This window comes from Hemiscyllium ocellatum (assembly GCF_020745735.1).
Source record: "Hemiscyllium ocellatum isolate sHemOce1 chromosome 27 unlocalized genomic scaffold, sHemOce1.pat.X.cur. SUPER_27_unloc_10, whole genome shotgun sequence".
Lineage (NCBI taxonomy): Eukaryota > Metazoa > Chordata > Chondrichthyes > Orectolobiformes > Hemiscylliidae > Hemiscyllium > Hemiscyllium ocellatum.
Genome location: NW_026867477.1, coordinates 9,027 through 34,645, shown reverse-complemented (window position 1 = coordinate 34,645; position 25,619 = coordinate 9,027). Strand labels below are relative to the sequence as shown.

The window sequence follows — 25,619 nt, the reverse complement described above, 5'->3', positions numbered from 1 at the left end:
TGTTGATCCCTCTCACAGAAATCACAGTCAAAAATTGTTGTGGTCCCAATGGATTGAGTGACTGTCAGACATTGACATCAAAGTGAGGACTGCAGACGCTGGAGAGTCAGTCAAAAAATGTGGCTTTGGAAAAGCACAGCAGGTCAGGCAGCATCCGAGGAGCAGGAGAGTGAATGTTCCGGGCGTAAACCCTTCATCCATTGATTTTGAAACTTTAGTCTTCAGATTTTCAAATACTCTGCAAAGAGAGATTACAAAAGTCATCACTATCAGTGCAGGGTAGAAATTCAGAACAAGCAATTCTACTTTCTGTGGAATATTCTTCTGTTATTATATTATTGTGTACATTTCCTGCACTAGGAAATAAACAGGCAGGAAGGCTCAGAAAGAGGAGAGAACTTAAAGATAGGGACACCTGGGCTCACCAAGTGGTAACAGGATGCTGTAAGGCAATTCAGGAGGTTTGCCTCAGCATCGGTGAATCTGTGCGAACAGCACACCAAGTGATTACATTCACAGCCGTTCCCTTGTGAAATTATTGATAGTCTTTGAATCTGACCCTGAAACAAGACTCGGTACTATCCATAGCTTTGTAATTAATGGTTGGATCTTGTCCATTATAATGGATTCTTACTACCCCTTGCAAGCAGGGCATTCACAAAATTTGCTGACTTGAGAGTTCAAAGGACACGAGTGAGAGAGAGAGACCATTTTAGTGCTGAGGCTGTTGAATCCCGGACAAAATTAACTCTTAGTGCTTATCTGCTCTGGATTGAATTGAATTACATTTTGGGACTTTATGATGAGAGATTTTTATTCCAGGCTTCCAAAGAGTACAATCGCCAGGACAAACCAAGAGAGAGGCTTTACAGGTCTGAGTCCACAAAGGATTCCCTGGGCCGCCTCAAATTTCCACTTTAACATGGGAGGTAGGACAAAATGGCTTCTGCTTGGCTAACTCGATGGAAACTGAGTCAGGCAGATACTCGCAACTCAGAACAAACCACAGACTGACGTAAATCCAGTGGAAAAAAAATTGCAAATGCAGAAGTAACAAATGTGAACCTAACCATTAATCGCAGAAGTAACGGTTTAACCCTAACCCCCAGACACGACAAATACGATTTCAAGAATAGGTCGTCTACAAGAAATTATAATAGATTAGATTAGATTCCCTACAGTTTGGAAACAGGCCCTTCGGCCCAACCAGTCGACACTGACCCTCCGAAGAGTAACCCACCCAGACCCATTTTCCCTCCGACTAATGCACCTAACACGATGGGCAATTTAGCATGGCCGATCCACCTGACCTGCACATCTTTGGACTCTGGGAGGAAACCGGAACACCTGGAGGAAGTCGGCAGATTCTTCTGGCACTCGGGGGGTACTCATTGGTGGCCCAGTGGTTAGCACTGCTGCCTCACAGCACCAGGGTCCCAGGTTCAATTCCAGCCTCAGGGCGGCTGGTTGTGTGGAGTTTGCACATTCTCCCCATGTGTGCGTGGGTTTCCTCCCACAATCCAAAGATGTGCAGGTTTGGTGAATTGGCCATGTATACTGCCCATAATGTTAGGTGCAATGGTTAGAGGGAGATGGGTCTGGGTGGGCTACTCTTCAGAGGGTCGGTGTGGACTGGTTGGGCCAAAGGGCATGTTTTTCCACACTGTTGGGAATCTAATCTAATCCTTCTGGGCTGATCAGAGTCTACCGACCCGGCCGTATCAAAGAATAAACTATTGCTTGTGTGATTGACAAAGAGTCATTTCCAGATGTGTTTATTGACCAATCCCAGAAATCCGAAGATCTGGACAGCAGTCCAGATCAGAACAACCAGACAGGAAATGGTTAATGTCCCCAGGAAGTGGGGAGCAAAATAAGACATCAAGGCATTAACACCAACACCAGGGAGAAACTGAACATACAGACGTGACAAACATTAGTGGCAAGCCAGAATCACAGATGTACAGCACAGAAACAGTCCCTTCAGTCCAATTCGTCCATGCTGACCAGATATCCTAAATCAATCTAGTCCCATTTGCCAGCACTTGGCCCATGTCCCTCTCAATGCTTCCCAACATATACCCATCCAGATACCTTTTAAAGGTTGTAATTGTACCAGCAGCCACCACTTCCTCTGGCAGCTCATTCTTTACACACACCACCCTCTGTACATAGGAGTTGCCCCTTAGGTTTAGGGCGAGATTTAAAAGAAACCTATGAGCAACCCCAGATCAAAGATCTTGTCTATTTACCCTCGCCATGCCCCACATTATTTTATGCAAGGTTGTAGGGTCACCCCTGTGGAATATAGGTAAAGCAGTGTTACTTCTGTAACCATAATTGCTTCTGCAAGGTAAATGAACTAACGCCAGGGTATAATTGTTTCAGCCAAGAGTGGAGTTAACAAGAGTGAAAACTATGTGAAGGAAATATATAATTGCTTCTGTATTAGTTAAAATGTGCATACAAGAATGAAATGTGCCTGCAAACAATGGTAGATATTACAGACAAACAGATAAAGGTGCTGTGAGGCGAGGGGGTGTAGGTTAAACTAGATATGCTCGTACAAACAGTTATAAGCATCTGTTTCCCGCTTCTACAAAAACAAAATAAAACACAATCAAGGAGGACAGAAGGCTCAGTGTCGGCGAAAAATGGGAGGAAATGTTGCTTTCGCCTACAAGGAAGCACCTGGCAGTGAAAGAGGATAAACGCTAACACTTTGTTCACGCACATGGCTGGATAAGGCAAGAAATAGGCAAGAGTAATGGGCGCCACCGGGAAAGAATGGAAGGACCAACCGATCTTTTGCGGGTCAGCTTGGAACATCAGGGCGGGGGAATGGGAATGAGGGAAGGAAGCTGAACGTGCTGAAGCCAAAGTGGAGGAAGAACAGAGGATGCAAAACCGGCTTGAAGCTGCAATGAGGAATATTGCATGTGCTATACTTGTACCTGTTGCAGTTACTGGTGGGAATCGGGTGCATTTTAAACATCAAAACAGAAAAGATATCCAGCCCTCTCCCTTCCCAATCTCTATCCTTCCGTCCCTCCTCACCCGGGTAACTAAGACACATACCTGAGTTTGCAGAGTCTGCTCCCTCCCTGGATTCACTCCAGTTGCTTCAAGTGAACAGTTTCCCCTCCTCCCATCTCTGTCTCCCTCCCAGGATGAAGAGTTACCCAGAGGGAGGGAGATTCACTTTGAAACTGACCGGGCCACTTCCGCGTTGTGACGTCACAAATGAACTAGGGGCGGGGCGAGGAAAAGGGACGGTGCAGGGGGCGGGGCAAGAACGACAGCGGGACGCCGCACTGCGCAAGCGCTGCGCCTGCAGCAGAAGGGCAGGAGAACATACTTTCCAAAACCCCTTCCCTTCAGAGAATCCCCACAGTGTGGAAGCAGGCCACTCGGCCTCACCGACCCTCCCAAGGGTCACCCACCACACTCATTCCCCTACATTGAACCCTGAGTCATGCGTCTTACTGCACATTATGCCTAATTTAGCATAGCCATCCACCCTAACCTGCACATCCCTGGGCACTATGGGGAATTCAACACGGCCAATCCACTTTTGATGAGAATGGTGCTGGAAAAGCACAGCAGTTCAGGCAGCATCCAAGGAGCAGGAAAATCGACATTTCGGGCAAAAGCCCTTCATCAGGAATAGAGCCTACAGGGTGGAGAGATAAATGAGAGGAGGGTGGGGGTGGGGAGAAAGTAGCATAGAGTACAATAGGTGAATGGGGGTGAGAATGGAGGGGATAGGTCAGGGAGGAGGGTGGGGAATGGCAGCAAAGAGTACAATGGGTGAATGGGGGTGGGGATGAAGGTGATAGGTCAGATAGGAGGGTGGATTGGCCTGTTCGGATCTGAACTCTGCTGGTTTAAAGATGGTCCGGAGTCTGTGTAGGATGAGTTGGTTACGGAGGCAGGCACTGAGGAAGCAAATGTGGCTGTGGTCGTGAGTCTGTTTCAGGACATGGTTGAAGAGCTTCAGGGCAGAGGAAATGACCTGAGAGTTGCAGTGGGAAAGGGACTCCCTGAGATTCTTGTAGAGAGAGGAGGAAAACTTCTTCAAGGCAGGCATCCTTGCAAGAGGATTCACAGTAGGGTTAAATCAACGAGGAAAAAACAAGGACTGCAGATGCTGGAGACCAGATACTAGAATCACACAACTCCAGGTTGTAGTCCAACAGGCTTCTTTGGAAGCAGTAACTTTTGGAGTGCTGCCTCTTCATCAGGTGGCTGTGGAGGATAAGATCCTAAGACACAATTTAGAGCAAAACATTCCAGTGTCCTGCCACTGAAATGGTATATTGTTAAGTCTTCCACTTTTTCAAATAGGTTGCATATCTCATTGCAATGTAAATCCCTGAACTACTTCTTGTCACCTTCTCAAGATAACAAGGTTTTATAGCAAAAGCTCACATCTCAGCTCAGACAATGCATTGAAGGTGTGAGATCAATGTCTGCCTGTATCACAATCTTGAGTCAGACTGGTTCTGTTTCCAAAGTCGAATTTACAAACTATTACATGTATTGACTGCCTGCAGATTTTTTCTTTAAAAAATGCACATAGAATGTATCTGCAAATATACATCCCCACACACATACAAACAAATTTGTTGGGTGAATTTGTACTTGCAGAATTATGTCTTACTTTGCTCAAAAACTGCATGAATCCATGTAAGATTCTGTAAGTCAGTTTAACCATTGTGGCACAGACAGTCTCACACAGGGGAGCTCACACCTTCAATACATTATCTGGGCTGACGTGACACCAATTGGTAAAGTTCACTTGAGGATTTAGCTATTTAAAAAAGTTTTGTGATTTACATTTGAAAGAACTGAAACTATCATGGTCATTCGAACAGATGAGAGACTTAACAAACAATCCAGGTCTTTTTCAATATATAATTTCAGTTACATCACACTATAAACTGTTGGTATAAATTCTGTGTCTTACAATCTTATATTCCACAATCCCCTGATGAAGGAACTGCACTCCGAAAGATACTGCTTCCAATTAAACTTGTTGGACAGAATTCCTCAAGTAGGGCACCATAAGAATCCTGGGAGACCCCTAATTCTTGTTTACTTCGTAATGAACAAACATTAAGGACAATCACCTATTTATTTCTCATTTTGTTTCATTTTTCTTGTTTTATTCCCTGCGATGATGTGGGAGAATTGTTAGATTTGGGTCAGCCATTTTGTCACATAGTAAAGCCTGGAAACCATTTTGAATCTCAGCTTAGTGCCTGTTTGCTAAAGCTTGTGTTTCCCAGGCTCAGCGGAGACGGTTGGCCTTGCAGCTGTACTGCTTCCTGATAAACAAATTATTTCATGACATGGGGCTTTATTTCCATCCCCCACAGTTGGTGAGTCAGGCAGGAGATACCCTGGTTCTCTCAGGTCACCGGCCGATGAGAGATGAAATATAGAGGGTGGTTGCTACTTTTGATGTGTCCAAAATAAAGAGGAAAGCTGGCCAGGGACAAAAGTGCTGTTAGAAATGTTGTTACAATTCTCCCTACTCAGCCACAAGATACTCGTGAGAGAACTCAACAGGGTCCTAGTGTCTGGACGTAATGTTGCTGAGAGCACTTGTGCTTTACAAAGTTAGTAATAATGAATTTGCTTGCCCCAGGGTTACGAGAGGTGAAACCCTATTTGATAAGCCCTGGACCCACACTGAGGACCGTGGCATGCTTCAAGATGCCTCCGATCTGTTTGAGTGCCCAACATTAGTTTTAATTGGCGAGTAGAAATCTGAAGTATAATTGCTCGCTTCAGGATGTCCAGACTTGAATGAATTTGGTATACAGTACACATTGGGCAACTATTAAAGACTCCGTTGTATTTCCCCTGGGTTGTGGACTAATGCAGAGACATGAACAACTTGCCTTGAAAACAGTGTTCGATTTGCAAATGGAACAGCTGAGAGGGATTTAGAGTTTGCACACTTGGTTAAGCAGCAATGTGTCACAGCCAGGATTTATGAGGCTCAACTCCCTAACTTGGGCTGTTCTGGAATGTGAGTGCCTCATTACCCTTGGAAGGAAGGAAGGAAGGAATAATCAAAAGCTGACAAACTGAGATATGAAGAAAGTTGGAAAATGTTACAGAGAGAGACACACAGACAGAAGTTTGCAGAAAGGTTAAAACTTCATAATCTGGTTTCAATGCAGATTAGCCTGGGTATGGGACTGATATCACAGGGGCCTCAAAAAGGGTACTCCTTCAATACTCAAACCAAAATGTGGGTGCCCCCTGCTGCACTGGTTTGTGTTCATTCTTTGCTGCTGCCTATTTCTGTTGATTACGTACATTATTGGACACACTCACAAACCTGGTGGCACCCAGATTTTCAGAAAGCAGCTAGGAAAAGATCTGAAGCATGTTTAATTTGTAAACAAACAAGATGCATACTCTAAGAGGGATGCCCTGGGTTTGTTAACCACCTCCTTGCTTGGTCGGCCTTTTTAAATTGTCTACAACTTGCATATATAGTATCACCTCGCGTACATTGTCATGAATATTGTCTCATAGGAATAGATTTTCTTAGATGAATCAAAACCATCTCAATGACTGAAGCAGCTGGCACTGGATTGTTGAACAAGTGGAAATATTTGCATCAGTTAACCAAAACACTTCAGAGTTTACATTCACGGGTATGTCAAGTTGAAGAGTTAGGACCGGGGCATTTTGGAGCCTGCTTCCTCGGGCAGAGAATTCCGCAGATACACTACTCTCTGGGAAAAGCAGCAGCCCTCACTTCCTCCTCCTCATCTCTGTCCTAAACCTACTCCCCCAAAGCTTGAGGCCTTGTCTCAGCCACTAGCAGAAATGACTGGATAGGATTTGGCTTCATCCTCAAAGTGCAATGAATTCCCACTTGCCACCAAAATCCCGGATGTACTCACTTAGTTGCTTGCTGTCTCCCATATGAAAGATTTCATTGTAACTTCTTCTTCTCTCAGTAAGGGCAAATCATCTTTGAAAGCTGCTCTGAAAGTCCCATCTTCTCAACCACACTTCTGTTTTCACCGAAGACAGTTAGAGTCATACATCACAGAAACAGATCCTTCAGCCCACCTCGTCTCTGCCAACCATATATCCGAAATCAATCTCTTCCATTTGCCAGCATCTGGCCCATATTCCTCAAAACCCTTCGTATTCATGTACCCATCCAGATGCAGAGGGATGTGGGCCTAATGCTAGTAAATGGGACAAGATTAATTTTGGATATCTGGTCAGCATGGACGAGTTGTACCAAAGGGTCTGTTTCCGTGCTGTATGACTCTAATCTTCTTCGCTGAAAGCAGAAGTGTGATTGTGATGGCTGGAGTTTCAGAGCAGCTTTCAAAGATGTTTTGCCCTTAATGGGAGCAGAAGAAGTTACAATGAAATCTTGCATTTGTGAGACAGCAACTGAGTGAGTAACTACATCCGGGATTTTGATGGAAGGTGAGAATTTGTTGCACGGTGGGGATGAAGCCCTACGCTATCAAGTCATTTCTGCTGCTGGATAAGACCTCAAGATTAGGAGGAGCAGATTTAGGACCGAGATGAGGAAGAACCGCTTTCCCCAAAGAGTAGTGAATCTATGGAATTCTCTGCCCATGGAAGCAGGAGAGGCATCTTCACTAAGAGAGACCTTGGAATGCAGGTTCATAGCTCCTTGAGAGTGGAGTCACAGGTCGATAGGATAATGAAGATGGTGTTTGGTATGCTTTCTTTTATTCGTCAGAGTACTGAGTACAGGAGTTGGGAGGTCATGTTGCAGCTGTACAGGACATTGGTTAGGCCACTGTTGGAATATTGCGTGCAATTCTGGTCTCCTTCATATCGGAAAGATGTTGTGAAACTTGAAAGGGTTCAGAAAAGATGTACAACAATGATGCCAGGGTTGGAGGATTTGAGCTATAAGGAGAGGCTGAACAGGCTGGGGCTGTTTTCCCTCGAGCGTCAGAGGCTGAAGGGTGACCGTATAGTGGTTTATAAAATCATAAGGGACATGGATAGGATAAATAGACAAAATCTTTACTCTGGGGTGGAGAGTCCAGAATTAGAGGACGTAGGTTTAGGGTGAGAAGGGAAAGATATAAAAGACTAAAGGGGCAACTTTTTCACACAGAGGCTGGTGTGTGTATGGAATGACCTGCCAGAGGAAGTTGTGGAGACTGGTGCAATTGCAACATTTAAGAGGCATTTGGATGGGTATATGAATAGGAAGGGTTTGGAGAGATATGGTTCGGGTGCTGGCAGGTGGGACAAGATTGGGTTGGGATATCTGGTCAGCATGGACGGGTTGGACCAAAGGGTCTGTTTCCATGCTGAACATTGCTATGACTCTAAACTCAACACAGAGTTAAATGGGTATTTGCAATGGTAGGAGAATGAAGGGTAGTTGGGACAATGCAGGGAGGAGGAGCTGAGTCGATGGATAGATCAGCCATGATCTTAATGAATGGTGGAGCAGGCTGGATGGGCCAAATGGCCAACTCCTGCTTCTATTACTATCAAACTACAACCCTTCATTTCCCATGGCTAACCTACCTAACCTGCACATCCCTGGACATTCTGGGCAATTTAGCATGGCCAATCCAAATCAAGGCATGTGAGCAGTATAGTGATGTGGAAAATAAACATCAGAGAACGATAGAAAGGTACAAGGGGAGTAAATGTACCAGCAATCAAAACTGGATTTTAAAGGTCACAAAACTTGAATCTAAAAACAGTGTGTCTGAATGTGTGCTGCATTGTAACAAAAGTGAATGAATTAACTGCACACATTGAAGAGAATAATTATGATCTGAGACTCCTAAAAAAGACATGGCTTCAGGATGACAAGGATTGGATCCTGAATATCGAGGGGGTAGTCAGATGGGAACTGAGGTAAAGGCAGAGGGTTGGCAAAGGTCATCAAAGCCCTGAGCACACGGTAGTCTGGTGTCACCTCGGATTTCAGGGCCGGATTTCTCTGTCCTCTGTCGATCTCCCTGTTCCCTATTACACCTTCTGGAACAATAAAACATTCAGTAATCAAGCCCCAACCCACAATCTCCCAGCCTGTCAACCATCCAGGCACAGAGTGTAGTCATAACAGAGAATTAAACAAGATAAATGAAACAAAATTAGAAATAAATAGGTGTTCGTGCTTAATGTTTGTTCATTCAGAAGTAAACCAGAAATGGGGCTCTCCCAGGATTCTCATGGTGCCCTACTTGGGGAATTTTGTCTCCCTTCCATCTAACTGTTAGCACCCAGCTATGATTTACAACAATATTTACACCAACAGAAATAAAGCACCTGTTAGCAAATAGGCAGAGATATACTGATGTAGATTTTTTTCTCTCTCATGCAAACACACACACACACACACACATCTATGGGGGTGAATTTGTATGTGCAGGTCCGGGGGGAATTGGCCATGCCAAATTACCCATAGTGCCCAGGGATGTGCAGGTTAAGGTGGATTGGCCATGCTGAATTACTTAGTGCCCAGAGATGTGCAGGTTAGTCGGGGTAAATGTAGAGCAACAGGTGTAGGGGAATGGGAGTGGGTGGGTTAACCTCCAGAGGGTCGGTATGGAGTCTTTGGGCCGAGTGGCCTGCTTCCACACTGTGGGGATTCTCTGAAGGGAAGGGGTTTTGCAAACTGTGACTCGCCTCTTGATATGTTGATGTCACAGCAGGGAAGTGGCCCTGTCCGTTTAAGTGAGTCTCACTCTGTCTGGGCAATTCTTCATCCCAGGAGGGAGACAGAGATGGGAGGAGGGGAAATCTATTCACTTGTAGCAACTGGAGTAAATCCAGGGAGGGAGGAGACTCCACAAACTCAGGTATGTGTCTTAGTTACCCGGGTGAGGAGGGACGGAAGAATCGACGTTGGGAAGGCGGAGGGGTAGATAGTTTTCTGTTTCGATGTTTAAAATGAACCCGATTCCCACCAGTAACTGCAACAGGTACAAGTACAGCACATGCAGTATTCCTCAAGTATTCCTTCAAGCCGGTTTTGCATCCTCTGTTCTTCCTCCGCCTTGGCTCCAGCACGTTCAGCTTCCATCCCTCATTCCCATCCGCCACCACCCCCTCCCCCCCCTCCCTCCCCACCCTGATGTCCAAGATCGGTTTGTCCCTTCATTCTTTCCCGGTTGTCTTTCGTGGGTTTTGAAAACTTTTCCAGTCCTCTGAGTATCGGAGTTGGGAGGTTACGTTGTGCACTCTCCAGGACATTTGTTTGGCTACTTTTGGAGTATTGTGTGCAGTTCTGGTCTCTCTGCTAGAGGAAGGATGTTGTGAAACCTGAAAGGATTCAGATAAGATTGACAAGGATGTTGTTAGGGTTTGAGCTGAACAGGGTGGGGCTGTTTTCTGTCGAGCGCCAAAGGCTGAGGGTGACCCTACAAACTTTTATAATATCATGTGGGGCATGGATAGGGTAAATAGACAAGGTCTTTTCCCTGGATGGGTCATAGGTTCAGGGTGAGGGTGAGATTTAAAAGGAGCCTAAAGGGCAACTCCTATATTCAGAGGGTGCTGTATGTAAGGGATGAGCTGCCAAAAAACATGGTGATGGCTGGTACAATTACAGTATTTAAAAGGCATCTGGATGGGTATACGAATAGGAAGGGTTTAGAGGACATAGGCCAAGTGCTGACAAATGGGACTGGGTTAATTTAGAATATCTGGTTGGTACTGATGAGTTGGACCAAAGGGTCTGTTTCTGTGCTGTACATCTCTATGACTCTGGCTTTCCACTAACATTTGCCACGTCAATAGGCTCTCTTTCTCTCTGATGTCGGTGTTAATGCCTTGATGTCTCATTTTGCTCCCACCTTCCTGGGGACGTTAACCATTTCGTGTCTGGTTCTTCCTCAAGAAGCTGTATTCCCGATTCACCCCAAATTGACACACTTTTTTTGCTTCCAAAAATCAGACCTGCTCACTCTCAATGGTATCCCAGTGTTGTGAAAGATATTAACTTCCAGATGGAACTATTCAAAATTCAGAGAGATGTCAGTCTTGATATTTTTGCTTTTCTATCCCTGTAAGATCCTGAATCAGCACCTTCAGGGGAATTAGTTAGAGTGGAGTGAGAACAGAGGGGGGGAAGAGTGGGATGGTGCATTCAATTTTGTGGAATTCTCCCGCCCTGTGGAGAAACCGTGGAAGCGTGGCAACTGTGGGAAAGGCTTCCGTTTCCCATCTGCCTCGGGTGGATTCCTCGGGTTGGGATTTTTGCAAATGGTGCATGGACTGCTTTCAGCTTGGCCCCACCCCATTACCCAGACACCTTACCCCACCCCCTCACTCCATAGTTGATGTCACTGCACAGAACTGGTCTTGTGAGGTTCAGAGTGAAACCCCCTCCCTCTGGGCAACTCTTTATCCTGTGGGGGGAGTAAATGAACTTTTGTATCTCTTTTCCTCAGAGTTGGGGATAGGGGGGAGTCCAGAACTAGAGGGCATAGAGTTGGGGGGAGGGGGGGTGGAAGATTTGTGAGGGACCTAAGGGGCAACCTTTTCACGCAGAGGGTGGTGCGTTTATGGAATGAGCTGCCAGAGGAAGTGGTGGAGGCTGATAGAATTACAGCATTTAAAAGGCATCTGGATGGGGATATGAATAGGAAGGGTTTAGAGGGACATTGGCCAAATTCTGGCAAATGGGTCACTCGGTTCATTTAGAATATCTGGTCGGCGTGGACTGAAGGGTTTGTTTCCATGCTGTACAACTCTATGACTCTATTTCTACATAGTCAGAACCAATTTCACAAGACTAGGAACAGGCCATTCACCCCTTCCAACCTGTCCTGAGCTGTGGTTAAACTGCATATAATTCAGTGCAAGTTTCAGAAAGGTTTCAACAGCTCTTTTAAAAAATTTAAAATGCTTTCAGACTTCAACTATGTTTCTGAATATATCATTTTAGGTATTCTTAATTGTAAAGATACACGTATCTAGTGAACACAACCCACAACTCCTGGTGCTGCCAGTAAACTTTACAATGCTGATGAAACGATGCAGTACCTGCACTCACGAAAAATTTACAATTTCTAACGATGCTAGCTCCTCATTCACTGCTCCATCTGATACACGACATTGGAAACTCAGTGCAGGAGGCTGCAAAAAAAATGAGTAGCTTTAAAACAAAAACCTCTTGGAGCTCAAAGCTTTCAATGAGAGCCTGAGCCTGGCAGTAAGTTCAGGTAACCTTTATTGTGACCCAACTTTGTTACAGCTTCAGATTCCACCCCCGCACCCTCCCTCACCAAAAAGGCATAGAAAAAGTTGCTGTTTTTTTTTAAATAAGCAGCTCAAGGTCAAAGCGCACACATTGCCACCCCCCTCTCTTCCTTTACTATTGGTCAGCACCGAGTTGTCCCTTTGTAATTGGGTCCTTGCTACAGCCGTAACCCGGAGGAAGTATTGCCTCACTCACCAATTTCAACCCATACCTTGTCTCCAAGTAAGTTTCTCTCCACGCATTTGCCAGTGGGGGGAGGGCAGTGTAGAGTCAACCAGACTGCTGTGGGTCTGGAGTCACGTGTAGGCCAGACCGGGTAAAGGATGCAGCTGGGACGACCGAGTGATCCTCTCCCACAACGATAGTTTCCTTCCCTAAAAAGGATGCGAGTGAATCAGATGGGGGTTTCTCCACCCCCAACCCCCGAAAATGGTTTCACTGTTAGATTCTGCACTCCAGATTTCTGACCGAATACCAATTCTGCCATCTGTCATGGCGGGATTCAAACCCAGGAGTCCCTGGAACCGGGCTGACAGTCCAGTCGATAATGGCACTTGGCCGTCGCTCCTTCAATCCCCCTGCGATGGCACGTGAACTCGCTGGTGCCTCCGCAGATGGGAGAAGCAGGTGAAGCCTTTCCAGCACTCTGGGCAGCTGAAGGGCCTTTCCTCTGTGTGGACCTGCTGGTGGGTCAGCAAGTTGGAGGCCTGGGTAAATCTCTTCCCACACTCAGGACAGCTGAAGGGCCTCTGCCCCGTGTGGACCCGCTGGTGGGTCAGGAGGTGGGAGGCCCGGACAAAGGCCTTCCCGCACTCGGGGCAGCTGAAGGGCCTTTCCCCAGTGTGGAGCCGCTGGTGCCTGAGCAGGTTCGAAGAATTCCTGAAGGCTTTCCCACACTCGGGGCAATTGAAGGGCCGCTCCCCTGTGTGGATACGCCAGTGGGTCAGCATGGTAGAGTCCTGGGTAAAGCCCTTACCGCATTTGGGGCAGGAGAACGGCTTCTCCCCCGTGTGGATGTGCCGATGAACCTCCAGGGCAGACGGAGCACGGAAGCCTTTCCCACAGTCGCCACACTTCCATCGTTTCTCCACAGGATGGGATTTCTCGGGTTTTTCCATGGCCGAAGCGTTAGCTGCACACAAACATGTGGAGACCCTCCCCAACATGAATTCTTCTTCCCAGGCCGTACAGCTATTACACGCTCCTCACTGAGTGCACTGCAACAGTAGGGTCTCTCATCCAGTCCCACTGATGCTAAAAACCTACTCAAACAGGAACCAAAATGCTTTGCTCCTTCTCACAGAATTAGAGTTGAAAACCGTTGCTTTCCCAATGGACTGAGTGACTGTCAGACATTGACGTCAAAGTGAGGACTGCAGTCACTGGAGAGTCAGTGTTGAAAAGTGCAGTGCTGGAAAAGCGCAGGAGGTCAGGCAGCATCCGAGGAGCAGGAGAGTCAACGTTTTGGGCATAAGGCCTTCACCTGTTGATTTTGAAACTTCTGTCTTCAGATCTTCATATACTCTGTAAAAAGCGATTACAAATGTCATCACTGCCAGTGCAGGGTAGAAATTCTGAACAAGCAATTAATTCTACTTTCTGCAGAACATTCTTTTCTTTTGTTATTCCACAAAATTGAAAGCACCATCCCAATCTCCCTCCCCCTCTGATCTCACTCCACTCTAATTCTCCTGAAAGTGCTGATTCAGGATCTTACAGGGACAGAAAAGCAAAAACGTCAAAACTGACATCTCTCTGAATTTTGGATACCTCCACCTGAAAGTTAATATCTTTCACAACATTAGGATCCTGCTAAGAGTGAGCAGGTCTGATTTGGGAAGAGTGTCAATTCAGGGTGAACCTGCAATACAGCTTCTTGAAGAAGAACTAGACACAAAATGGTTAACGTCCCCGGGAAGCGGGGGAGCAAAATGAGACATCAAGGAATTAACATAGACACCAGAGAGAAACTGAAGGTAAAGATGTGGCAAATGTTTGTGGAAAGCCAGAGTCACAGCCATACAGCACAGAAACAGACACTTGGATCAAACTCTTCGGTGCTGACCAGGTATCCGAAATTAATCTAGTCCCATTTGCCAGCACTTAGCCCAAATCCCTCTGATCCCTTCCTATTCATATCCCCAACCAGATGACTTTTAAAATACTGCACCTGTACCAGCCTGAGCCACTTCCTCTGGCAGCTCATTCCATACATGCACTACCCTCTGCGTAAAAAGAATACCCCTTTAAGCCGCTTAAATCACCCCCGTCCACACCCTTAACTTATTAACCTCCAGCTCTGGACTCCCCCATCCCAAGGAAAAGACCTTGTCTAATTACCCTCTCCCCGCCCCTCTTCATTTTATAAAAGTCTTTCAGGTCACCTCCCTCCCTCCCTTTATCCGTCTTTCCTCACCTTTAGTTTGCAGTCTGCTCCCTCCCTGAATTCACTCCAGTTGCTACAAGTGAACAGATTCCCCCTCCCTCCCTGGATGCAGAGTTCCCCAGAGGGCAGGAGTTGCACTCTGAAACTGACATGGCCACTTCCGCGTTGTGACATCACCAATGGAGCGAGGCCGGCAGCGGGAGCTCTCACACTGCGCCTGCTCCGGACGGCGGCCGTCTGGTCCGCAGTGCGCCTGCGCAGCTTGCAAAACATCTTTCCTTTGGAGAAGCTCCATCGTATGGAAGCAGGCCACTCGGCCCAGGGAGTCCACACCGACGCTTCGAAGGGTAACCCATCCACACCCATTCCCCAAGCCCTATTGCTCAGCATTTAACCCTTACTAATGCACCTAACCTGCACATCCTATGGTTAATCCACCCTAACCTAGACAGACGCCAGCCTGACATCATAAATTAACACAGTTCCATTTGCCAGCATTTGGCCCACATTCTTCTAAACCTTTGCTATTCATATATACAGATGCCTTTTATATTGTGTCATTATTTCAGCCTCCACCACTTCCTCTGGCAGCAGGTTCCACACCTCCACTACCCTCTGCGTGAAAAAGTTTCTGCTCACTTCCCTTTCCCCATTCACCTCAGACCTATGTTCTTCTAGTTCAGGACTCCCCTACCCTGTGGAAAACACCTTGCCCTGATCTATGCCCCTTATATACTTTTATAAGGTCACCCCTCAGCCTCTGATGCTCCAGGGAAAATATCCCTGGCCTCTCCCTGTACCTCAAACATTCCAACTCTGTCAACAAGCCTTATAAAAGTTTTCCCACCCCTTTCAAAGTTTCACAACATCTTTCCTATTGCAGGAAGACCAGAACTGAATGCAGTATTCCAAAAGTGGCCTAACCACATGTCCTGCACAGCCGCAACAGCCTCCCAAATCCCGTACTCAATCTTCTGACCAATAAAGGAAAGCATACCAAGGTCTCTTTGTTCTGCAACACTCCCCTTAACTGTTCAAGTCCTGCCTGGATTGATTGACCAAAACGCAAACCTCACATTTCTCTAAATTAAACTCAACCTGCCACTCTTTGGCCGATCAGCCCATCCGATCAATTCTGATTTATATCTCTTTCCTCCCTTATTCCAGAGAAGCTGAAGATCTCCATCCCACACACTCTCCCTCCATTTTCAGTTTGCTGAACCTAATCCCAGCTGTACCACATCCTGAAGGGTCTGGTTCATGCTGATTAACAGGGCCATACTCACCAGGAGGGGGATCTAATTGAAACATACCTAATACTGAACGACCTGGACATTGGGAAGATATTTCAATTGGTAAGAGAGACTAGGACCAGAAGACCTTTTAGAATGGAGAAAAGGAAAAACTTCAGCCAGAGAGTGGTGAATCTATGGAATTCCTTGACAAGAAGGCTGTGGAGGCCAGGTCACTGGGTATATTTAAAACTGAGACAGGTAGGTTCTTGAGTATCAAGGGGATCGAGACGTATTGGGAGAAAGCAGGTGAATGGGGTTGGCAAACCAATCAGCCACGATTGAATGGTATGAGCAGACCCGATGTGGTGAATGGCCAAATATCTGCTCCTGTCTTATAGTCTCTTACTGTCCTGGACAAAGTGAGAGAGTTGGGAGCAGGAGTAGGTCATTTGGTCTTTCGAGCCTGCACCAGCTTTGAACAGATCATAACTGGATATTAATTGACCTACATCTAGGTGGATAGGCTGGGATGTTTTCAATGGAACACAGGAAGTGGAGATGCGACATTATAGGAGAATTATAAAATCATGAAGGGCATAGATGAGGTGAATGGCAGGAGTTGTTTCAAGATTAGGAGCAAATTTTAAAGGTGCGAGGTGAAGAGATTTTAAAAGAGATATGAGGAGCACCTTTTTCCTTTGAGAGAGTGGTTTGTGTGTGGAATGAATGTCCAGAGGAAATGGTGGATGCAGGTACAGTAACAGCGTTTAAAAGATGTTTGGATAAGGACATGAATAGGAAAGGTTTGGAGGGAGGTAAAAACAATGACTGCAGATGCTGGAAACCAGATTCTGGATTCGTGGTGCTGGAAGAGCACAGCAGTTCAGGCAGCATCCAAGGAGCAGCAAAAGCCAGAAGGTTCGGAGGGATATGGACCAAACACAGGCAGGTGGAATGAGTTTAGTTTGTAAACATAGTCAGCACGGACTAGTTGGACTGAAGGGTCTGTTTCTGTGCCGTCCGACTTGTAACAGTTCTATACTGGCCTTGAAACCATTTTCTTGTGTTCCCCCAGAAACATCCACCTCTTTGTTGTTCAAAAATCAGATGAGTTCAGCCTTGAATATATTTAATGACCCCCGAACTGCAGGAAGACATCCCCACTTCTGAACTTAATTCCTCTTGCTAATATACCACTTGCCTTGCTGATTGCTTGCTGCACCTGTCTGACAACAGGCAGTGACTGGTGTAGGAGGACGCTGAGGCCCCTTTGTCCATCCACACATCATTCCTGATGAAGGGCTCGGGCCTGAAACTTCAACTCTCCTGCTCCTTGGAAGCTGCCTGAATGCTGTGCTTTCCAGTGCTACACTTTTTGACTCTGATCTTCAACACCTGCAGTCCTCCCCTTCCCCACATCCCAATATATCACCAATTAAACAATGCCCTTCCTTTCTGCTGTTTTCTTCCCCACAGCAAAGGCTATAACTTCACACTGTGGGACTGTTTGCCAATTGAGACGCAGACCTGGATCAACATTTCCTGAGACTGCTCCTCCCTGGATTCACTGCCTTTACATTCAGTTGCTGCGAGTCAACAATTGAAGCCCACAATGAAATAAGAAATTGAAAAGAGAGTGCCGTACTCACAGATGTTAAACAGAGGAAGGAAGTTTTTTTTTATTTCAAAAATATACTTTATTCATAAAATATGCATAGAATAATTTGATACACTGTACATTAGGTAATGCCATTCATATTTCCACATTTACATACACAGCTCCGAATTATCATTATTACATACAGATCAGTGCATTTCTCACTCATATATTGAGCTGAGGTGTCAGCAGAGCCCAAATGACTGCATGGGCCCCCCTGCTTTTCTTTAGACAGGCAGATGTTAAACAGTGGTCTTTCCCCACCGCGCCTTGGCGGCAGCTGCCCCAAGCTTCAGCGCGTCCCTCAACACGTAGTCCTGGACCTTGGAATGTGCCAGTCTGCAACACTCAGTCGGGGTCAACTCCTTCAGCTGGAAGATCAACAGGTTTCGGACCGCCCAGAGAGCGTCCTTCACCGAGTTGATGATCCTCCAGGCGCAGTTGATGTTCGTCTCGGTGTTGCACTCTGGAGTGAAGCTCAATCTTCACTCAGAGAGAGAGGTGCATCAGCAGCTTCAGAAGCTCATGGGACAACTTCCGCATTCAGACAATAGGGGATGTTCTCATTGGCAGGAGGACTACTCTCCGTTCGGTCCTCCAAGGCTCCCCATTGGCTTCTAAAGAAGATCGCCCCCCGTTGCAGCGGACAGCTAGGAGCATGCGCCGTTCTTGCTGACACCGAGGAGCATGCGCCGTACACTCGGTGGCAATGCTGCGATTACTGACAAATTTAAGTCTCCAAATGCCAATAGGAGAAAAAGAAACGGTAGAACCAATATTTCTTTTCCCCCGTGACTCGACCTAACCAAACATGCTCCTCACTATTTTTGCTAGTCACCTTGCCTGCACCCCTCATTATTTTACAAATCTCAATAAGGTCACCCCTCAACCTCCTCCACTCCAGTGAATAAAGTCTCAGCCTCTCCTTATAACTCAAACCCTTCAGTCCTGGCAACATCCTGGTAACTCTTTACCGAACCCTCTCTAATAGTATTCTTCCCATAACAGAGCCACCAGAACTGTACTCTGTTGTAAAAGTGGCCTCACCAACATCCTGTACAATTTCAAAACGATGTCCCAACTCCAACATTCAACGGTGTGAACAATGAAGGCAAGTGGGCTAAACAACTCTTAACCACTTAGTCTACCAGTGATGCAACTTTCAAAGAACTATGTACCTGAACCATACCTCCATGTCTCTGTTCTACAACATAACCCAGGGCCCTGCCAGTAACTGCAATTCCTCCCCTTCTTTTTTTAAGCAAAATACAATTCCTCACTTTTATCTATACCTCTCTCTCGTACACATGCTCTCTCTCAAACACAGACACACACCACTCAACACTCTCACAGGTTTATACTCCTCATACATTACCATGCATGCACACAGGCAAACATATACTCTTAGGCAAACTCTCACACACAAAGTCACACACACACACACACACACACACTCTGATGCATGCACAGACACACACAGGTCAATGGGGTAAATTTGCATTTGCAGATACATTCAATTTTGATCAAAAAAAAGCACACAATCGGCAGGCAGTCAATCCATGTAATATTTTATACATTCCTACTTTGGAAATTCAAGATTGGGATACAGACAGAGTCAAACCTCACATTCTTCATTTACTGAGCTGAGATGTCACTGATTTTTATAAAACCTTAAGTCATCTCAAGAATGTGACTCAAAAGTACTTCTGAGCTTTACATATTAATTACAAAACCCACAACCCATTCTAGAAGATGAAAGACTAAACCACAATCTTGATTTGTTCAATATATCCTATCAGTAGTATGACACTGATCGGTTGCGATATGTTCCTGCTCCATAGCTACCCGATGAAAGAGCAGCACTCCGAAAGCTACTGCTTCCAAATAAATCTGTTGGATGATAATCTGGTGCTGTGTAATTTTTTCCACTTTATCCACTCCAGTCCAACACCGGCACTTCCACATCGTTCCCAGTGAATACAGCCCACAGCTCCTGGTGCTGCCAGGAAACCTTACAATGCCGATGACACGGTGCACTCTGTACTCCTGAAAAAATTCTAACGATACTGGCTCCTCATTCACTGCTCCATCTGATACACAACATTGGAAACTCTGCATGAGGCTGAAAGAAATGAGCAGCTTTAAAACCAAAACCTCTTGGAGCTCAAAGCTTTCAATGAGAGTCTGAGCCGGGGGTAAGTTCAGGTAACCCTTTATTGTGACCCAACTTTGTTACAGCTTCAGATTCTCTCCAGCAAAAAGGCAGAGAAAGCAAAGCAGATTTTTAAAAAACAAAACACCTCAAGATCAAAGTGCACACAGACCCCCGCCTCCCCTTTCTTTAATATTGGCCAGCACGAAATTGTCTCTTTGTAATTGGATCCTCATTACAACCATAACCCGGAGGAAGTATTGCCTCACTCAGCAATTTCAACCCATACCCTGTGTCCAAGTAAGTTTCTCCTCGCCCATTTGCCAGGGGCTTTTGGGGGGGCGGGGGGAATAAGCCACACTGCTGTGGGTCTGGAGTCACATACAGTCCAGACCGGGTAAAGGATGCAGCTGGGACGACTGAGTGAAACAGATGGGGGTTTCTCCACCCCCACACCCCTAAAATGGTTTCACCGTTAGATTCTGAACTCCAGATTTCTGACCAAATTCCAATTCCACCATCTGTCGCGGTGGGAATTGAATCCGGAATCCCTGGAACTGGGTTGATCGTCCAGTCAATAATGGCACTCGGCCGTCACTCCTTCAAACCCCCTGCGATGGCATGTGAACTCGCTGGTGGCTCTGGAGGTGGGAAGAGCGGGTGAAGCCTTTCCCGCATTCGAGGCAACTGAAGGGCCTCTCCCCCGTGTGGATCCGCCGGTGGGTCAGCAGGTTGGAGGACCGGGCAAAGCTTTTCCCGCACTCGGGGCAGCTGAAGGGCCTCTCCCCCGTGTGCACTCGCCGATGCTTCACCAGGGCAGAGGAATCGCTGAAGGCCTTCCCGCACTCGGGGCAGCTGAAGGGCTTCTGCCCCGTGTGGACCCTTTGGTGCTTCAGCAGGTCGGAGGAATCGCTGAAGCCCTTCCCGCACTCGGGGCAACTGAAGGGCTTCTCCCCGGTGTGGACGCGCTGATGCGTACGCAAGTTGCCCACCTGACTGAATCCCTTCTCACACTCGGGGCAGGAGAACGGCCTCTCCCCAGTGTGGATCCGCCGGTGGGTCAGCAGGATGGACGCCTGTGTAAAGGCCTTCCCGCACTCAGGGCAGCTGAAGGGCCTCTCCCCGTGTGGACCCGCCGGTGCTTCAGCAGGATGGAGGAATTGCTAAAGATCTTGCCGCACTCAGTGCAGGGGAACGGCCTCTCCCCTGTGTGGACCTGCTGGTGGGCCTGCAGGGCGGAGGAATTGCTGAAGGCCTTCCTGCACTCAGGGCAGAAGAATGGCCTCTCTCCGGTGTGACTGCGCCGATGAATCTCCAGGGCAGACGGAGCACGGAAGCCTTTCCCACAGTCACCACACTTCCATGGTTTCTCCATGGGGTGGGATTCCTCGGGTTTCTCCATGGCCAAAGCTTCAGCCACGCACAAACACGTCGTGAATTACTCTTTCCGGGCTGTATAACTGCTACACACACCTCATTCAGTGCGCTGCAACAGTTGGGTCTCTCATCCAATCCCACTGATGCTGAAAACGTACTCAAATGGGAACAAAAAGCTTTCTTCCTTCTCACAGACTCATAGTTGAAAACTGTTACGTTCCCGATGGACTGAGTGACTGTCAGACATTGACATCAAAGTGAAGACTGTAGACGCTGGAGAGTCAGATTTGAAAAGTGCAGCGCTGGTAAAGCACAGCAGGTCAGGCAGCATCCGAGGAGCAGGAGAGTCAACGTTTCGGGCATAACCCTTCATCTGTTGATGTTGAAACTTCCGTCTTCAAATCTTCAAATACTCTGTAAAAAGAAAGAGATTACAAAGGTCATCACTGTCTGTCCAGGGTAGAAGTTATGAACAAGCAATTCTACTTTCTACGGAATACTTTTTTTTATTCCACAAAACTGAAAGCACCATCTCACTCCGCTCTAACTAATTCTCCTGAAGGATCTTCCAGGGGCTGAAAAGCAAAAACATCAAGACTGACATCTCCGCATTTTGGATAACTCCACCCGGAAGGTAATATCTTTCACAACACTGGGATACTGCTGAGAGTGAGCAGGTCTGATTTTGGGAAGCAAAAAAAAAGTGCCAATTCAGGGTGAACCTGCAATGCAGCTTCTTGAGGAAGAACCAGACACAAAATGGTTAACGACCCGGGAAGGGGGGAACAAAATGAGACATCGAGGCATTAACACCGACACCAGAGAAAAACTGAACATACAGACGTGGCAAACATCGTTGGAAAGCCAGGGTCATAGAGACATAAAGCATAGAAACACCTTTTGGTCCAACACGCCTGTACCAGACAGTACAAAGAGATCTGGGTGTTCTTGTACACCAGTCAATGAAGGTAAGCATGCAGGTACAGCAGGTAGTGAAGAAGGCTAATAGCATGCTGGCCTTCATAACAAGAGGGATTGAGTATAGAAGAAAAGAGGTTCTTCTGCAGCTGTACAGGGCCCTGGTGAGACCACACCTGGAGTATTGTGTGCAGTTCTGCTCTCCAAATTTGAGGAAAGACATTCTGGCTATTGAGGAAGTGCAGCATAGGTTCACGAGGTCAATTCCTGGAATGGCGGGACTACCTTACGCTGAAAGACTGGAGCGACTGGGCTTGTATACCCTTGAGTTTAGAAAACTGAGAGGGGGTCTGATTGAGACATATAAGATTATTAAAGGATTGGACACTCTAGAGGCAGGAAACATGTTTCCGCTGATGGGTGAGTGCCGAACCAGAGGACACAGCTTAAAAATACAGGGTAGACCATTTAGGACAGAGATGAGGAGAAAATTGTTCACCAGGGAGTGGTGGCTGCATGGAATGCTCTGCCCCAGAGGGCAGTGGAGGTCCAGTCTCTGGATTCTTTTTAAAAAAAAAAGAGTTGGATAGAGCTCTCAAGGATAGTGGAATCAAGGGTTATGGAGATAAGGCAGGACCAGGATACTGATTAAAGATGATCAGCCATGATCGTATTGAATGGTGGTGCAGGCTCAAAGGGCACAATGGCCTACTCCTGCACCTATTGTCTATGTTCCAAATCAATCAAATCCCATTTGCCAGCATTAGCCCATATTCCTTTCAACCCTTCCTATTCATATACCCATTCAGATGCCTTTTTAAATGTTGTAATTGTACTTTCCTCCACCACTTCCTCTGGAAGCTAATTCCTTACACGTACCATCCTCTGGGTTAATAAATTGCCCTTTTGGTCAGTTTTACACATGCCCCTTTCCCCCACCCTGAACCAATTACCCTCCCATTCTGGACTCCCCCACCCCAGGGAAAAGACCTTGCCTATTTACCCTATCCATGCTCTTCATGATTTTATAAACTTCTACAAGGTCACACTTCAGCCTCCGATGCTCGGGGAAAACAGCCCCAGCCTGTTCAGCCTCTTTCTATAGCACAAATCCTCCAACCCTGGCAACATCCTCGCAAATCGTTTCTGAACCCTTTCATGTTTACAACATCCTTCCAATAGGAGGGAGACACGATATTGCAGAAGTGGCCGTGGTTCTGTTGGACAATGGCAATTTAATTCCAAAGTGTTAATTCTTTATGAAAAGGGAATAATCAGCAATGTAGCTGTGAGAGGCCCCTTGCAGAAGAGTGAAGAACTGAGTGAGAGAACATTCCATTTAGATGAAGAGGAACAGAGTTGATTCAGAGACTGGGGACTTAAATCTAAAGCAAGAACAGGCAGAAACAAGAACTGGCTACAACAAATGAGGGAACATTATTGAAAGAAATGACAAACATTTAAATAGCACCAGAAGGAACAGTTGTTCCATTCCTGTCTGACAAATTAAAAAAAAAGGTGGCCTAGCCACAGCTAACAAGGGACATTAAGGATCGCACTGGATCCAAAGAAGTGGCGTACAAATTGGCTAAAAATAAAGCAGCAGATTTGAAGACTGGGAGCAGCTTAGGTTTCAACAAAAGGATTGATTAGAAGGGGAAATGGGTTTATGTGAAGAGGCAAAAAAAGCATTAGTGAAAACAATTACACTTAGAAACAGGCAAAGGTCTCATGTGGAATAAAGAGATGGCAGACCAATTCACCACATACGTTGCTTTGATCCTCACAAAGGAGGACACATGTAACATCCCCAAAATGTTGGGGAACACATGGTCCATTGAGAGCAGAACTGAATGAAATGAGCAGTTGTGTATAAATGGTGTTGGGGGAAATTGATGGGATTAAAAGTTTACAAATCCCCAGCACCTGTTGATCCAAACGCCAGACTACGGCCCAACTCATCCTATTGTCAAATCTTGAGCTGACCTTAGCAGGACTTATACACTTAATGGTAAGATCCCAGGGAGTGTTGCTGAACAAAGTGATCTTGGAGTGCAGGTGTATAGCTCCTTGAAAGTGGAGTTGCAGATAGTATAGTGAAGGTGTTTGGTATGCTTTCCTTTATTAGTCGGAGCAATAATTAATGGAGTTAGGACGTCATGTTGTGGCTGTACAGGACATTAGTTAGGCCACTTTTGGAATATTGTATGCAATTCTGGTCTCCTTCCTATCGGAAGGATGTTGTGAAACTTGAAAGGGTTCAGAAAAGCTTTACAAAAATGTTGCTAGATTTGGAGGATTTGAGCTATAGAGTGAAGTTGAATAGGCTGGGGCTGTTTTCCCTGAAGCATTGGAGACTGACCTTATAGAGAGGTTTATAAAATCATAATCATGGATAGGATAAGTAGACAAAGTCTTTTCCCTGGGGTGGGGGACATCCAGAACTAAAGGGCATAGACTTAGGGTGAGAGGGAAAAGATATAAAAGAGACCCAAGGGACAACTTTTTCACTCAGAGGATGGTGCATGTGTGGAATGAGCTGCCAGAGGAAGTGGTAGAGGCTAGTAGAATTGCAACATGTAAAAGGCATCTGGATGGGTATATGACTAGGAAGGGTTCAGAGGGATATGGGCTAGCTGCTGCCAAGTGGATTTAGATTAGGTTGGGATATCTGGTTAGCATGGATGATTGGACTGAAGGGTCTGTTTCCATGCTAATATGTTTGTCTTGAGTTTCCCATCTGAAACTCGCATCATCCTATAAAAGAAATGTCCAAAAGACATCACTGTGCGCACAAGATGGAAAAAATACTGAGGGGACAGTTCAACTTTCTACAGAACACTTTTCCTACCTACTTGCTGAATGTATTAAATTCGAATCCTACATATTATCCCTCCCCCTGCATTGAAATTCAAATCCATCCTCATGTCTTTCCTCCTCTCCTGGTGTTCGCCCTTTTCTCTTGTCTACAAACTGAAACTAACACCAACACGTCAATGCCCTCCTGCTCACTGCCATCTCGGAAACACCCACATCCTGTTCCAGTGCCACAAATTATCACATTAATTCACCTCAAATTCACAGCCCCTCTAAGTGTTGTTTTTTTCTGGACCTGTCTCCCACTTCCTTTTCCTGTTTTAAGGGCACACAGACCGAGTCTCCCAGAGAGTGAGATGAGGAAATTCTAGTTGACACAAAGGCTGCCCCGAGGTTGGAATTACCTCCCGGAAATGACGGCGAACGGTGCCTTCACCAAGATGGCCGCCGGCCAGCCCGGCCCAAAGACAACTTCCGCCTGACCCTCACAAAGATGGCCGTCGGTTGCCCGGGCAACCCGAGAGGTCCTTCGCCGGTGAAGTAAACACTGGGCCTGTGCGGCTTTCATTGGAGACCTCAGGTCACCCCGAGAAGTTTATAAACTCCCCAGTCTCCCTCCTCCCGCGGTTCCCAATCCTACCCTGTCTCACCATCTCTCCCCGGGGCAGGAGCCAGGTCTTGGCGCTCGGGCCTGGCGACCTCCCCCGGGATGTCTCTGAGACCTGTCCGTGTTCTGAAGAAGGATCCCCGGACCCGGAACGCGCTGCTGGACCCAGCGGTTTCAGTCCTTGTTCCTTCGGCCGCCGTCCCACTGCGGGAGC

General features: G+C 46.5%; 1 pseudogene; it reads right to left on the bottom strand.

The window, feature by feature from the left end:
* Positions 1-155: 155 nt before the first annotated feature.
* LOC132807208 (zinc finger protein 835-like) lies at positions 156-25,619 on the bottom strand (annotated as a pseudogene).